This window comes from Pleurodeles waltl, chromosome 12, assembly GCF_031143425.1.
Source record: "Pleurodeles waltl isolate 20211129_DDA chromosome 12, aPleWal1.hap1.20221129, whole genome shotgun sequence".
NCBI classification, from domain to species: domain Eukaryota; kingdom Metazoa; phylum Chordata; class Amphibia; order Caudata; family Salamandridae; genus Pleurodeles; species Pleurodeles waltl.
Window position 1 is genome coordinate 50,582,278 of NC_090451.1, and position 15,787 is coordinate 50,598,064.

At 45.3% G+C, this 15,787-nt stretch overlaps 1 protein-coding gene across 1 annotated transcript in view; it reads left to right on the forward strand.

Annotated features, from left to right (window-relative positions):
• PIK3R2 (phosphoinositide-3-kinase regulatory subunit 2) overlaps positions 1 to 15,787 on the forward strand; it is a 131,263-nt gene that overhangs the window by 1,165 nt on the left and 114,311 nt on the right. The window lies entirely within an intron of this gene.

Genomic DNA, 15,787 nt, shown 5'->3' on the forward strand with positions numbered 1-15,787 from the left:
GTTTGTGTAGACCTTGGGGGTATACTGGTGGAGTCATTGGGGGGCGCTGATGATAACCGTTGTGCATTGGTGCAGAGAAAGGACAACTGATGGAGATGCATTGGTGTAGTGCGTTGGGGGTCTCTGGTGCACTAGTGCAGCTCTGGATAGCAGCGCGGTTCTTGGTGTACACCGATGGAGACATTGGGGGCGCTGGTGCAGCTGCGAGGGTGTCCCTTGGGTAGTAGGACTTTTGCAGCTGTGGAGATCTGGTGCACTCCGTGGAGGAGCTAGCGCAGGCCTCGTGAACAGTGGTGCACAGATGGAGTGTGGTGCAGCTGCGGAGATCTGGTACACTCCCTCCGTGGAGGAGCTAGTGCAGACCTCGTGAACAGGGGTGCACAGATGGAGTGTGGTAAAGCTGCGGAGATCTGGTGCACTCCAACCGTGGAGGAGCTAGCGCAAACCTCGTGAGCAGCGGTGCACAGTTGGGAGTGTGGTGCAGCTGTGGGGATCTGGTGCACTCCCATCGTGGAGGAGCTAGCGCAGGCCTCGTGAGCTGTGGTGCACAGATGAGAGTATGGTTAGACTGTGGTGATCTGGTGCACTCCCAGCGTGGAGGAGCTAGCACAGACCTCGTGAGCAGTGGTGCACAGTTGGGAGTATGGTGAAACTGTGGAGATCTGATGCACTCCCATCGTGGAGGAGCTAGCACAGACCTCGTGAGCAGTGGTGCACAGTTGGGAGTGTGGTGCAGCTGTGGGGATCTGGTGCACTCCCATCGTGGAGGAGCTAGCGCAGGCCTCGTGAGCTGTGGTGCACAGATGGGAGTATGGTTAGACTGTGGTGATCTGGTGCACTCCAACCGTGGAGGAGTTAGCGCAAACCTCGTGAGCCGTGGTGCACGGTTGGAGTGTGGTGCAGCTGTGGAGATCTGATGCACTCCCATCGAGGAGGAGCTAGCGCAGGCCTCGTGAGCTGTGGTGCACAGATGGGAGTATGGTTAGACTGTGGTGATCTGGTGCACTCCCACCGTGGAGGAGCTAGCACAGACCTCGTGAGCAGTGGTGCACAGTTGGGAGTATGGTGAAACTGTGGAGATCTGATGCACTCCCACCGTGGAGGACCTAGCACAGACCTCGTGAGCAGTGGTGCACAGTTGGGAGTATGGTGAAACTGTGGAGATCTGATGCACTCCGTGCAGGAGCTAGCGCAGACCTCGTGACCTGTGGTGCACAGATGGAGTTTGGTGCAGTTGTGGTGGGTGCTGACAGGGTTGCGGAGGGGGCGATGGCTGGTGCAGTTGCCTTTGGGTGGATTGTTACACTATAGTGGTTACACAGCTGCATCTGTTCCGTAGTGCTGGGATGATGTGTGTGTGTGTGAAGGGGGGGGGGGTCTGGTTCAGCTAGGGCGCAGGAATAGATGAGTGAGGGTCATTTGTGGAGGTGGTGGGCGCGCTAGGCCAGAGTGCATTTTTTCACTGGTGAAAGGGGTACGAGGCTGGTTTCTTTAGCAGAGAGGCAGGGTGGCACACTTGGGCTGCGGGGTCTCAGTGACATCGTGGCTGCGGATGTGTGCCAGAAGGTCTAATGGGCCACTGTTGGTGCAGAGAGCATGGGCGCTGGGGCAAGAATGGGTTAGGGGCATTCATTGGTGCTGATGTGGGATAGGTTCAGTCGCAGCCGTGAAGGCCATGATTGCAGCAGAGTGTGGCCGTCCAGCTGCTGAGACACTAGTGTAACCATCTGGCTGCACGAGCATCGTGGTGACACTTCGTGCCAGGCACGACTGGCGCAATAGCAGGGTATCTTAGCCAATTATGACTACTTGGGCAGCGCTAACGTGCATGTGTGGGTTGAGGGTCGTTAGAGGAGGGTCCCTGGTGCAGCGGGTGTCGATGGAAGATATGGCGGTTGGCACATCTTGTGCACTAGTTTGCACAGACGCGGCAGAATTGATAATGCAGATGTGCGTGGCGGAAGGGCATTGCTGCAGATGTGCAGGTCACTGGTTGTGTCTGAAGGGGGCCCTGTTGTTTCATTAGTGCAGTTGTGAGGGGTTGGGTGTTCACTGGTTCAGCTGTGAGAGGCTCGGTGGTCGCTAGTACCGCTTGTAGGGGGTTGCTAGACGCTGGTGCAACGGCGGCAGACATAGTGTTCACTACTGCAGCTGTCGTGAGCGGGAGTCGGTAGGGGGCGGCACAGGGGCTGTAGATCAAGGTGCATCTGTGAGTTTGTGGTGGATCACTGGTGCACTGACGAGGGATAGGTTTTCACTTGTGCAGCTGCAGGGAAGGCGAGTGTTGACGTGCAAAGCTGTGAGCTGGTTGGGGATTCCGCCTTTTAAGTGGGTTGATGGTTCACTAGTGCGGCTGCAATGGGACTTTGTGAGCGAGAGCCAGAGGTTCACTTGTGCGGCAGAGAGTAGCGCTGCGTGCCCATTGGTGAAGTCTAAGGCTCCGCTGGTGCAGTTGTTGCCTGGGTTGGGGGCTCACTGGTGCAGCCACGAGGTGATTAGTCGAGTTCTGGTGCTTCAGTGGGCCGTATCTGGGGGCATGGAGTACATTTAGGTTCACCATTGTAACTGCGAGCACGAATGTGGTTCACGCCTGCTGTAGTAGTGAGGAAGGGGAATCATTGGAGCAGCTGTGAAACGCGTGCAAGACACCGCAGCGCCTTCTGGGTTGCACATTGGCCACTGGTGAACTTTGGGATATTCTATTTGGAGTCACCGGTGCAGCCGCCACGTGGAAGAGGCGTGCAGCCATGCAGCTGTTGGGTGCTCTTTTTGCCCCTTGTAAATGTGGGGGTGCCTCAAGGTCATGCCTTTGGAACGGGGCCAGGCTGCATGCATGACGTCAGCTCCCATGCAGCTGTGCAGGCAAGCCTGCCTTGGTAGAAGTGCATGTCTGGAGAATTTACTGTCATTCCTCTGTTTTTGACGAATGACGGTCCAAATTTGGGGGAATTAACCTACGTTAGTTATTGTGGGTAAAATGTACAATTTACCTCTGGCCCTCTACACCCAAGGAGGAAAACGTTTTCGAACCCAATGCTCTGCTTTATGTCGATTAAAAAATCAGCAAGATTTTATCCCAAGAAATGAAAAATGTATTTTAAATATTCTCGGTTGTGGAAAGGAGTTTGAGCACCTTCCGTGGGTTTAAACGTTTGTGTCGCTATAAAGTATTTCTTGTATGTGTTGTGGTCGGGTGGCTGGCCATTGTGAATTCTTTCAGATCACAGAAATGTAGATATTGGCCTCCGATAAGTACGATCGATCCTGCCCAGGTCAGTACAATGTCCATTCTTGGTGGCACTGTCTGGCCGGCTCCAGCTCAAATTACTTTTCTTTCTTCATCCTTCTAGTCCTTTATGCTTTGATCGTTCTTTTATTTCATTAGCTTTTTTGACTTTCCTCTCATTTCTGCCACAAGGATGTTGTATGCCTTCTATCTCCATTTGTTGTGCCTTCATTCTATTTATATAGCGCTCTCTACCCCTGACGTGCGATGAAGCGCTTTTTCATGTGTAGTATGCTATTTCCGAACCCGGGTTTAGTGGTTAGTCCAGTGTTCTTGATTATACTGGGATTGGTTTTATTTTCTCTTGGAAACATTTCCATGCATTCACGCCAGTTTCTTTGTGGTAGATTCTGTTTGCACCAGTTTTGTACAAGATTGTGAAGTTCGCCTGCCACTAACTTCCTGTTTATCTCATTGGTACCTGTAGCTCACAAAGTTTCAGCAAGTGCGTTTGGTTAATTTCACAACTCTCACTCCAAGTTTTGAGGGATAAATAGATCATTATCCATCTAGTTACAAAGTCACTAGAAAAACGCTTTTAATTTTAATTTATGATGGAAACAGATGCGCCATTTCTTTTACTAGCCAGTACGTGGAAAGAAACATTGCCAGTTTTCTAGAAAACCCCAGGACATAGCGTAACCCTAGGGAAGGCAAGACGCTTTGCAAGCCAGGGACTGACCTCTAATATGGAACAATATAGGAATCGTAATCCAAACCACGCATTCCTGTGTTTACTCCCACCACACTCCCAAGTCACTTCCACAAGCTGCCTGTGGTTTGAGTGTTTTCATTGCTTCTGATTGATAGATGTTATTGTTCCTTTTCATTGATTACTGTGTTATGAACTTAAGGCTAGTAAAGATCTCTTACTGTTCTTCTGAAAACCAAAATCGAACAGAGTTGTACAAACAAAAATATAATTTTTCACCTACCCTAGGCCCCTCCCAGTGTGGCTCATGGTTGCTCTTTTGGGGGGTGCGTTTCAGCGGAGCGAGGGTTTTCGCTGTTCGTGGATCTGCAGCCTCCATCCTTCACCCTGTTTCTTCTCCTGCTCACATATGATGAACTTGTCTTCCGTGGGACCCGTGCATCCCAGCGTGCATTGTTGTACCTGGGCAGCACAAGACCATTCCTACACCCCACCCCCCTTGCAGCTAAACGTCTTTTTCCTTTTTATTTGTTTTGTACTTTTTATTTAATTGAGTAAAGGGCGTCGTCATTGTTGGGAACAAGTCAGGTGGAATTCTGATGTATTGCGCGTGATGCGCCGTGTGCGTAAACGTGGCCAGACCGTGCACATCTCTTGCAGCGCCCTCTTCTCATTGGACAGCCTCCATTGCTTGAGTTTTACGTACCTTCTTTATTTTTGGAACTTTTCTGCAGATTGTTCTTGTTTTTTTTTATTTTCTCTGAGTTGGTAATTTATGACTTGTGTCTTGGGTTAGCATTAGAGTGCATTTCTAGGTTTATTTATCTGGTTGCTCTTGTGAAAACTTTTCACTTAGTTTCAGACTGATTCAACCTCAATGCTGAGTGAGGAACACATTGGTAGGGAGGAGGAACCTTCAGTATTTGCTGAAGGGGAACAGCGGCTTCTGTCTGGGGATGCTATGACCAGAGCTTTCTTGTTCACTGTTGCGTTTCTGATCCTCAGCCACATTTTAACTAGAAAAGTTTAGTTTATGCGGGTGGGTTGTTTTTGCTCTGAACGTGGAGTTCCCAGCATTCCTGAACTTTGAACCAAGCGACCCACTTCTATGTGTTTTCTGTCTGAACTTTGATTGGCCCTTGATATGATGTGTTGGCCAATTGAATGTGTTTATTTGGAGTATAGTCTTACTTTCTAGATTTTGTAGGCCCTTGCTCCAGCAGATTTTGTGTGAAGGACTTCAAGGGAAGAACTTAACTCTATTCACGTCCAATTTTGTGCTTTTAAGGTGTGTTTGCACTTGTTTCAGTCGCAGCTCAATCTCACTCCCTGCTTTCACACTTGCTGAAGCCCGAGTTTTTTTTTTAGAACAGTTCTTATTTTTAATTTCTGTAATCCTTGCACACAAGTTTTGGCGTGGGTCAGCTGCACTTGAGGATCAGTGGTAGTACGGTAGAGGGATCCTTAAGCCAGGAAACGTTGAAAGAAAAGACCTTCTCAGAGAAACTTGAGTTTTTGGGAAGGAGGCGCACACCAAGGCATTGCGCGCCCCCAGGGCAGGTGCGGGCCAGATCGGACCGGTTCCGAGTGACAGCCATACCAGGGGCGCCGCACAAATTTTGAAAATCGTGCTCACCCGCGGGGTGAGTCGATTGGATGGTGGGGGCTCCTGGGGCGATCAGCAGAGGCAGCCAGAACTGGCTTAAAAGGGGACTCAAGTCCCTCGAGAGTCAGGTTGTTTACTTGACCCTGGCTGCCCCTGACGATCTGTGCACACCTCCAGAGGACTGGAGGAATTCTTTCCTGCCCACCCATCCCCAAAGAATCGCAGGAGTAGGAAGACCTTAGGAGGGAAGGAGTCATGTTTGGGCACAAAGCAGGAGGATGACCTTGGCATCAAGAATACTAGTGCAGGCAAACTCAAGACGGTATTGGAAGCCTTTTGGCTCAAAGCAGGGTGGTGGTGCTGTGGGTGTAGGAAAGGGGCTCGGGACGACCGCTACCGTAAATGTCCATAGCTCCCCCCATGGTACTCCATTACACGGCCCTGGAATTTTGAATTTGGGTGGATAGAGACTGCGCCAGGGGATCAAGGTATGGCTCGGTTGCCCAGGACCATCCCCATTGGGTGCCAGGGGGGATCCCTTGCTTAGGGTTGGCTCTGGTATGTTTGGATTGGGGGACAATTTTATTGCAGGCCCGCGCCCCCTCTATCTTGAGGAGGCAGGTGAGTCTCGCCTTGTGAAGGGTAATTTGTTTTGGGGGAACACGGCCCCCAGTCTACAGTCGATGCCCAGGTGCCTGGTGGTTGGACAACCATGACTCTTTTTAAAGAACCAAAACTATGGCTTGAGATGCATATTGTAAATAAATATTGGAAATTAAGGATGAAAGAAAAATAGAGAAAATGTGATGATTTTTTTTATGTCGTGTTTATGTGGTTGTGAATAAATACGGCCTGAGAATTGTTATATTCTCTATCGCAGGAAGGTTTCAGTCTGCTTTGTTTACTGTAATGTGGGGGGGGGGGGGGGGGCGGAGCGGGATGACAAAAATTAAGTACACTTCTCCAGCTGAGAGGATCACAGATGGAACCAGTGTGAACTATTTGCTTGAAGGTATCAATATGGTCCCCCACCTGTCGCCGTTTTAGTGGAAGATAGTGGAATTGCATCAAACCTGGTCATGAGCAGCACCAAAGAATACATTCGATGTTGTGGTGAATTACATATTCTGGTCCATAGGTGAATTGTATAAGGGGACACACTGACCTCACAGAAAAAATGTTTGTATTTGTATGAGTAACGTACTAGTATATGAACACTTGCAGGAAACAAGATGGAATGGTGGTTATCTTTTTTTTTCATTGTAGGACGTATCAAATATATCTAGAAGATTTACTTGACTTGATATCTAGAATTTCAGCAGAGAGAATCTAGGTTTTCTCATATGGGAAACCCTGGAAATTATTTTTCCTCTTCGAAACTTCTGTTCTGTTGCAGACTGTCCATCACACATTTTTATTATCTGGACATACAGTACGAGGCGTTTTCATTTGCCCTGTAGAAAAGATCAGCAAACACAAATATCCTCGTGTTTAATCTACGAGGTTTAGGTGAGGTAGAGTCAAGAGTACTGGCCTCCATCACTGTCCTTGTTCTCCACACCACTGTTCGTTGTCATTAAGTTACTTTTGAACGCTTTAGTGAGTAGCCATTCCTCATCCTTCTTCTTAGTTTCTATAAATTTGATCATTTTTCTTACTGTCAGGCTGTGGCTGCAGGTTTGTTGACTCAGGACATTTTTGCTCCTGCAATTGTTATTGAATGTCTCAATTTTTGAAAATAAAAATGAAAATGCAGCTCATTGTTATTGACAAAGATTGATTATGCATCGGCTTCAAGCACGTTTTTGATGGCCTCAGCAGTAATACGTGTTTTTGGCATTGTGTGTGGTTTGGGTGTTTGTGAAAGCCTTATAAAGTTTTGCCCAGAACTCTTAAGTTCATCTCTGATATTGATTGATATATATATATATATATATATATTTTATGATTTCTTAATCATGACGTCATCTAATTGATTATTCCTGTGTTTGAAAACACTTGCTCTGATCTTTGGAGTTGCGACCTGATCTATAGGTTGGTGGATGGATACTCCATTGCACACATGATGGACATCCCGTCTGCCTTATTACAAGTGTATTAGGATATCGTGCAGTGTTAATTAGTTCATGTTGGTGACAGTGCACCTGTCCATCAAACTGCAATTCAGGCCCTGAGCGTACAAGTACTCAAACTTTACTTTATATACGCACACAACTCCAGCCCAAAAGAATGTCACCAGTAAGGCATCCTTGGTCCCGGTGGGACACGTGAGATGAATATATTGATATAGGCTCTGTGTAATCATTGTGCGCTCTGTGTTGTTGCCGAAGGGTGATCTTTGAGGTTGGGCTTGCTACCTTTATTCCAGCTGAGAGGAAGATCTCGCAAAATCTCGCTTGTTATCCGTGTGCCACGCTGAGAGTTTCTCTTGATCACTGCGAACCCCTTGACTTTGATTCATGAGCATGGCAGCTGAGCTCAGGGTAGCGCCAAGAAACGGATCTGGCTTTATCTCAACCATGATTGAGCTGTTGCCCTCCTGGAATCCCTAATCCGGGGGCGTCGGCGAGAAATTCGGCAGGATTGACAGGTGATTTGATGGCAGCAGTGCTCTTCACTCAGCACCGTCCCTCCCCCTGTAATCTACCCCCCCCCCCCCCGCCCTTTGTCTCTCTCTAATAAAGCGGCTTTCTCTCGGGCCCTTGATTGATTTACAGCACACCACTGACCTCTTTTTAGCAGCCCAGGGAAAGGGCATCGGCCCCTTTGTCTCCCTACTTGTTGTTCACAGGGCAGGAATCTCCAGTTCCAAATTTGCTTAAAATGCTTTATGTGTCACTCACGGGACATGCACATTTAGCCCATGATGTCTGAACAAGATATCCATCTAAGATGTTTTAGCCAGGTTGGCATTTTGACTTTTGAAGGAATAGAACTTCTAAACAAAAAAAGTTGAATTTCAGTGGACCTTCCAACCCATGACATTCTTCTATTTTAATTTTTGAAAATGAGTAAATTTAGGGATTCTAGGGGTTGCTATGTGAATGACATATTTGCAATTGTGTCTGTTTAAAAGTACACCAAGGCATATTTCCTGTTTTTTAAATATCTATATCCAACAGTGATAAACATGTGGGAGAGTATTCTAAAAAGCTTTCACGCCAGTGAAGCATAATTGTTAGGGATACATTTTTTTTAATTATTACACAGCAAATGCTTTTACTCAAATAAACTTTTTTTTTGTTTCTTCTGTGTATGCAACTGTTGTAAAGTGCCCTTATCACTAGGATCCTAGATATATATATATTTTTTTATTTATATATATATATATATATATATATATATATATATATTATATGTAAAAGTACCAGAACACACATCTGTTACTGAATTAAATTAGTTCATCTGTCCAGCAGTGAAGTCCTTAAAATTTATGTTGTGTGCTCGCTTCCTGATTGAAGAATGTCTCCTGTCTGTCTGGGATCCTCAACTTGCACTTTATGGGGTGTCTTTTACTCTATGGAAAGTTGCTGAAAGGCGAGAGGTGAGTACTTAAAAAACTTTCAACATTTTTTTTTTTTTTTAAATTTGAACTTCAGAAGAACTATATACATTTGCTGAAATATATGCCACATTAATCTGTATTTTGCATTTGCTTGGCTCCTGAAGTCCATGTGCATTGGGAGAGGGTCTTGAAGTTTCAATCCTACAACTTCCGGAAAACAACCACCCTGATATCTTCACAGAGATATTAACTGGAGTTTTTTTGGTGTAAACCATCTAGGTTTTAAGGGTTCACAAAAAAGTGGGATTTCAGCATTCCAGACCAATTATCAATCATATAAATGTAGTTTTTTTTTTTTTTTTTTTTTTACATCTAAAATTGCAGCAAGAGTAGTCCTTAACACTCTGGACAAAGAAATTCGTGCAATAATCTTTAACTCATCATTTGTTTAGAACTCGGGTGCAGGGGTTCAGATCCCCGGCATGGGCAGTGTTTCCAGGAGCAACGTTTTATCTCCTAAATGTGATTTTGAGGCCCCTAAAGAAATTGACAAAAACATATATTAAAAATCTGAGAATAAACCATCATTCATAACAGCAATCAATCTTTGAGCATTTACAGCAGCACCTTTTATGTTCTAAAAGCCTAGGCAATAGTTCATCAATATTTGGTTATTACCGTCTAATTCTGTCGCTTGATAAATCTGCAAATGGTTATTGGAAACATGAATTCTGGCCCGACGGTGTCCTCACATCCACATACAAAAAAATTACATTTGGATCCTGGACTGTTAAAAAATAAATAAAAAAGAATAATAACCTTTGGGAGATTTGAAATTTTCCACAAATCTTTTCGACCAAGGATGAAACTGCACATTGTGGTTCTGCAAGTACTTCAATATGTTGTCATTTTGCACTGCTATTAAATATGATAAGAGCACAGCATTGTACAGAAGGATGGGCAAAGTGGTGTTTTGAGTTCTATATAAGTGTACACCCTGCTTCCCTTATTGTTAAAATAGTTATTTTGGTATTGGCGATGCCGGATAAACCGGATCGGGGCGCATTCCTCTGCATGATTTGATCAGCATGTTTGCAGCTAGAGAGCAGCGAAGAGAGGGCCTGCCATTGGAGCAATTACAGAGGAATTATCTGGGAAATATAACTTGGCAGAAGCAAAGGAAAAAAGGGGGAAAACAGTGATGCGTAGCAAATGTGCGCTGTGGTTGTCGAGGATATAGCGGGTATCTGAACTGTGACTACCAACTGGAGGATGCGTGTTGCTGCCAACAAGATTTTTATGATCGTGGAACTGATGCGTTGGCATGTTATTGAAATGCTTTCTTAAAGAGCTGAAAGGTAGTTGTTTTTAGGTCTTGCCTACTGGACTGCGCATTCACTGTCTTCCGTGAGACTTATTGTCAGCTTACAGTGGACTTAGAGCCCAGCCATTGCTTATTATTGGTTGGGTTCATTGTTGCTCTTGTTTGCTAGCTTGCTTATTCGTTAGCTCGTGGGCTTTACTTCCTCTTTTGTGAGTTTGTCCCTCCCCTGGAAGATACATTCAATACTTGCCTTCCCACTCCTCAGTTTTCACTGCACTTCACTTTTATCTTTTTGTTTACACACGCTACAAAAGTGCATGTGTTTTCCAGCTGTCTCCCTCCTGTTTTTACTCCCACCCACAATGCTTGTGTTGCACTTTTTTCTGTGCGCTTCTCCCTATACCCCTCGGACGCACTCTCCTTCATGTGCTTCTCCATCGCACTAGTTTTTCGCCTGTGTGCAGTTCCCCACATTATGGATACTGTACAGCATGGCTAAATCATTGACAAAGACGATAGCTCCTAAAGACCTGAAACATTAGCTTTCCCAGTGCTTGGTATATCTACGTAACTTGGGGAAATGCCCGGTGTCGGTTAGAAATTTTAGCAAGGGCCCGACCTTTTCCGTGCACATTTTTTACCACTTTTATGACTTAAGGAACAGAACTCCCCCCTTTCTGCTTGGCATAGGAGTGGAATCACTGGGCATGCTCTGTGCAATTCAAAATCCATAAGATCAAAACATATCATTTATTAAACTCACAGGTCAGTTGCTCGGCATTTTACAATTGCTTGTTGTTCATTTCTTGCCGTCCTTATATCCTTAAAGATTTAATATTTTCTTTGATGTTTTTATTTTAGCATTTCATGCTGACCCTCTTGTTCCAGTGCTCTTGTAATTTTTGTTTAGCAGTGCTTCGTTTTCATTCTTTCCTTCTAAAGACCACCCTCACAGAATCCTTCCTTAATATCTGGTCTTGAGTCACAAAATACATTTTCTTTCTTTTAATCCAGACTTGCTCCATTTATCCCTGACTTTCTTAGAGGCCTCCTGCTCAAGAGAGATATGCTTTCTGAATTGGGCATGGGCCATTGGTATCACTGTCAAAGGGACATGAGCTGGAGTGCCTCGGTTGCAACCTTTTCAACCAGGAGACCTGGGTTCTAATCCCGGATAATAAAGTTGACCACTTGTGTGGACTTGGGCAAATGGCTTTGCTCTTGCGCTTTAATTCCCTTTTCAGCCAAATAGCCGAAGCACCTAGATGGAGACTAGTTGAATATGACCAGTGAGGCACTGTATTCATTGAAAGAGAATTTGCAACGTTCCCGAGCTGAATCATTCAGTACCTTGTTTAACTGTTAGCTAAAAAGGACAATTGACCTTGCTTCTACCGGCTAATGCTCATTAAAAGTGCGTTGAAAGTGCGTCACATTATCGGACTTTTCATTCAGTCTTTTAATTTTCTGTTGGATAACTCGCATCACCTCAAGTGCACCCACATCTTCCAATTTCTTCTATATTTAGGACTGACATTGATAAAAACCTTTTGATCTTGCTAAAATGATGGATATATCATAGTACATCCAGGGACCCCTCACCCACTCGCCTGCTGTTGTGTCACTGACATTTCCCCCCTCAGTGCAGCACCTGTATGGGACAGTGGGTCGGCCCACTCCAGCCATTGGATAACTTCAGTGTGAGTGACGGCATTCTGCTCCTATCAGAAGGCGCACAGCCACACACAAAGCAGTTCTCCTAAATGCCAGGGCTACATCAGCAATATGTCCTTTTTGAGACCCTAAAATTATTTCAGCTTTTAGCCATTTTTTTTGGGGGGGGAGGGGTAGGAGGGAGTTGACGATGGTCTTGCAGCTTCCAATGGCTAGCAGCCAAAACGAGCCATAAGTTTGCCAGTGCTTGTTTCCAAGTGGATTGGCGTGAAAGAACTTGTTTTCTAGCAAGTTGGCAGTAGAATTTGTCCATGCCATTAGCCTGTTTGCCTCATCATGCTTCGGTGCTGCTAACTTATTACATTTGCATAAAGCCACATTGTGCTTTACTGAACCTGTAGTGTTCAGTTTAAAGTGTCTCTGTGAATCCAGAGTTGATTTGAGGTTGTCAGAGATCACTGTTCTGCAAACAGTGCTGTCAGCGAGGGCTGCCCAGCCAAGGCTCCATCTCATATTTTCTGTGTTTCCACTAAAGTTACGTTTATATCCGCTATCAAAATGCATCTCTCTCCTTACTCAGCAACTGGTCAGCCTAAATATCTTGAGTGGATCCGGGTGACATTGGCAACTCTTTGTCAAAGGCTCTGCAGAATTCGACTTCACCCTTGGCCTATTTCAACATGCCCATACATACCAGTTCACGGAGATTTTATCTCGCTGGCAGGTTTCTGCTCAAGTTTTGCTGTTTTTTTTTTTAATCACCTGTCGGCGGTGCAGTTAATTAGTTTCTTAAATTACACTCAATATGTAATTTGTACCCTTATCACAATCTTACGATGAATCGGGTTCACAAATAAAACAGGCATTCACAATGCAATGGGTCTCGCGTTTGCTCGAGTTAGTTATTACCTTTGTAAATTCCTTTCTTGCCACTTAAATTGAAAATGAAAAGTAAACAGTAGACATAATCGAGCCGATTCAAAGCGCCACAGCCGCCACGAGGGTGAGCGCGAAGAGACACACAAAAAGAAAACAAAGTTCACTCGCAGTCAGACATGCGGCAACCGTGCAAATACCTGTGTAACAGCGTCAATGGTGAAGGCGGTAACTAAACTGACCCAAGGAGGGACAACTGTCAAGCATTTACCAATGATAACAAAGGATATTTAAAAGGCAGGCCCATTATCGAATGAAAGTGATAGGTGTGCAGCGTATGTGGTTAAAAGCCCAAATAGATACCAACACGTCAGAAAAGCAGCGATTGCGTGCTGCTATGCTAGACTAAAAACTGCATTGCATGCATATAGAAACTTTTTTTGGAGGAAGGCAAGTTGAAAAGAGAGATTCCCACCTACACTTCCTGAACTCCTAAAATGAATTGGTTCAGGATCTCATTCACTCTTTCCCACAATGTTTTGAGGATCTTCGTAATATTCCACTTTTTTAATTAAAAAAAAAAAGTTTGAGTCTGCACATTTAATACCTTTGTACCTTCATGTGATCAGTGTAGCCCGCTCATAAATTGTACATGTTGTATAGTGTGGGGGAACTTCTTATGAGTGAGTGATTGACGTCTTCTCAGGAAGTCCCGCCTCAGCAGGTGGAAGCTGTTGCTAAATGAAACACCATTCAGGAAGTAAATCAATTCCATTTTGGATATATAAATTCTCCCCAGTAGGTGTTTCCAAGAAGATGTAGTAAAACAGGGGGTCCCGGGGGCTCATGATGAACGGAAATATGAATCTGGGATTATGCCAGGCTATCTTTAGTAATGCCTGTGGTTTATACAGTACAGCGCACTACGTCAATATTTATGAGGAAGTCATTAGGAAGGAGAAAATGACTTATTGGAGCTCCCTAATAGTTCCAGAGGTGGTTTTTCAAAAATTACTTTGGCAGTATCTTTCTGAAGATTAAATCAGGTTTAGTCACTGGAGGGACCTTTACTTGGAAGAGGTGGGTGGATGTATTCGGACCTCGAGGTTGCTTGCACCACGGTACACTGGTGCCAGAGGCAGCCAAGGTGTCCCTGCCATCGCTAGGAATCTCGTGGTATAAAATTCTTGGTGGGGCGAGAGTCTTGTGAAAGATAGTGCTTTCGGACAATGGCTCCTTTGTGCTTTGTAGAAATGTTCCTATGTTTTTAGAGCACAATAGTTCATCTCCTGGGCTTAGCGATTGTGGTCTTAGGGCCAGATGTAGCAAGCAGTTTTGCCCATTCTGTGTCTATGGGAAAATGTGTTTGTACATATGGCCCTAAGTGCTGACATGAACACAGGTCTGGAACCAAGAACGTCAATGCTTCAAAACATGTTTAAATCAATTTTTTTCAGAATTCTTCATTTTCCTTTAATCCAGGAGTCGGTAGTGATCAGCCAGAGTTATCAGGTTGGTGTGGCCTTTTTTTCAAGTTTTGAGAGTAAATTGTCTATTTTTTGAGGTCAGACCATCAGTTTGGAGAATGCGGGTTTAAAGAGTAGATGCCACTACATTTTCTGCCCTTGAGGTCCCTAGCACTTTATAGTGATATTCTGATGTAACTGCATGACTTCTGTATTCGAGCTGTGTAGAAGTCCCCTAAGGGGGATGCTGTGGGTGCGAGGCAGGATTTCCAAGTGCAAGATATTGCAGAATCCAGAAACATGCCACAGTTCTCTTTCCATCACTCGTTCTTAACACAGAGACTTGTCATGAGCAGCCTGGTTCAGCACACGGATGGTGCAGAAACTTCAGCAGTATTCCTATCACACTGAATAAAAAGCCACCAGTCACCAGAGCATCAGATCATGAGAGTGACTTATCTGAACTTTGTCTGCTCAGTGAAGCCACAGTTATCCTTTACCCAGTTCCAATAGAAGGAAATTGTTCAACGTTCCCTTTTCTTGTACAATGCTTGTTTACTTCTGAAGGGAAGTAAAACCTCAGACAGATGAAACAGGCAGAGAAACTCTGTGACTGAACGTCAATGCAGATAAAGTTCACGCTATTACGCTTGGTGTCATATTGGATATTTTAAGGTAGGTTACCTGGCTGGCAGTAGGAATGATAACACTGGGAAGAGGTTTTATATTTGGGTTGCACAACATTGTTCCTGATCCATGCGGGTCTCTGGTTGGAAATGTATCTTGGTTGGATATCCTTACAAACTTTCCTGCATGTGGTACTTGGACATCCCTGTTTCAGACTAAACTTTTTTTGTGGAAGTTTTATGAGCATTTAAGGAATCAACAAGAAAAACTTAGCATTATTCTTTTGATTGCGATAAAGGCAAGTGACTCTGCATCATAAATGTGCTGCTAGGTGGTCAGCAGAGGCGAAAGCCCCAGCAAGACTTACAGAGCCAGGAAAAGACTAGAGCGAGGACTACGGGAGGGGGAGGAATGCCGTGACAAACCGCAACACTGCATGGTGGGTCACAAGGCAGAAGACGGGACACTGACCGAAGACAAGTGACGTCAGCTTGGGCCACACTTGATCGCCACGTAGGATGAGATTTTAGGCAACGACTGCACAGAGAGGGGGTCAGAGCGGGCCGCATGCTGGCCTGGTTACTGAAACGCGAAAGACCGCCGCCCACGATCCTCGCACTGACCCGCCCTGGGGAGGAGCGGCTGTGGCGCAGACTGGCATTGATTCTCTACTATGAGACCGCTTAGTAGGTGTGTACGCTTGACAAATGGGTGGTTGGGAATGGGAGATAGCGACTTCCTAGACTAGGTGAACTCCCTCGCCTAACAGGG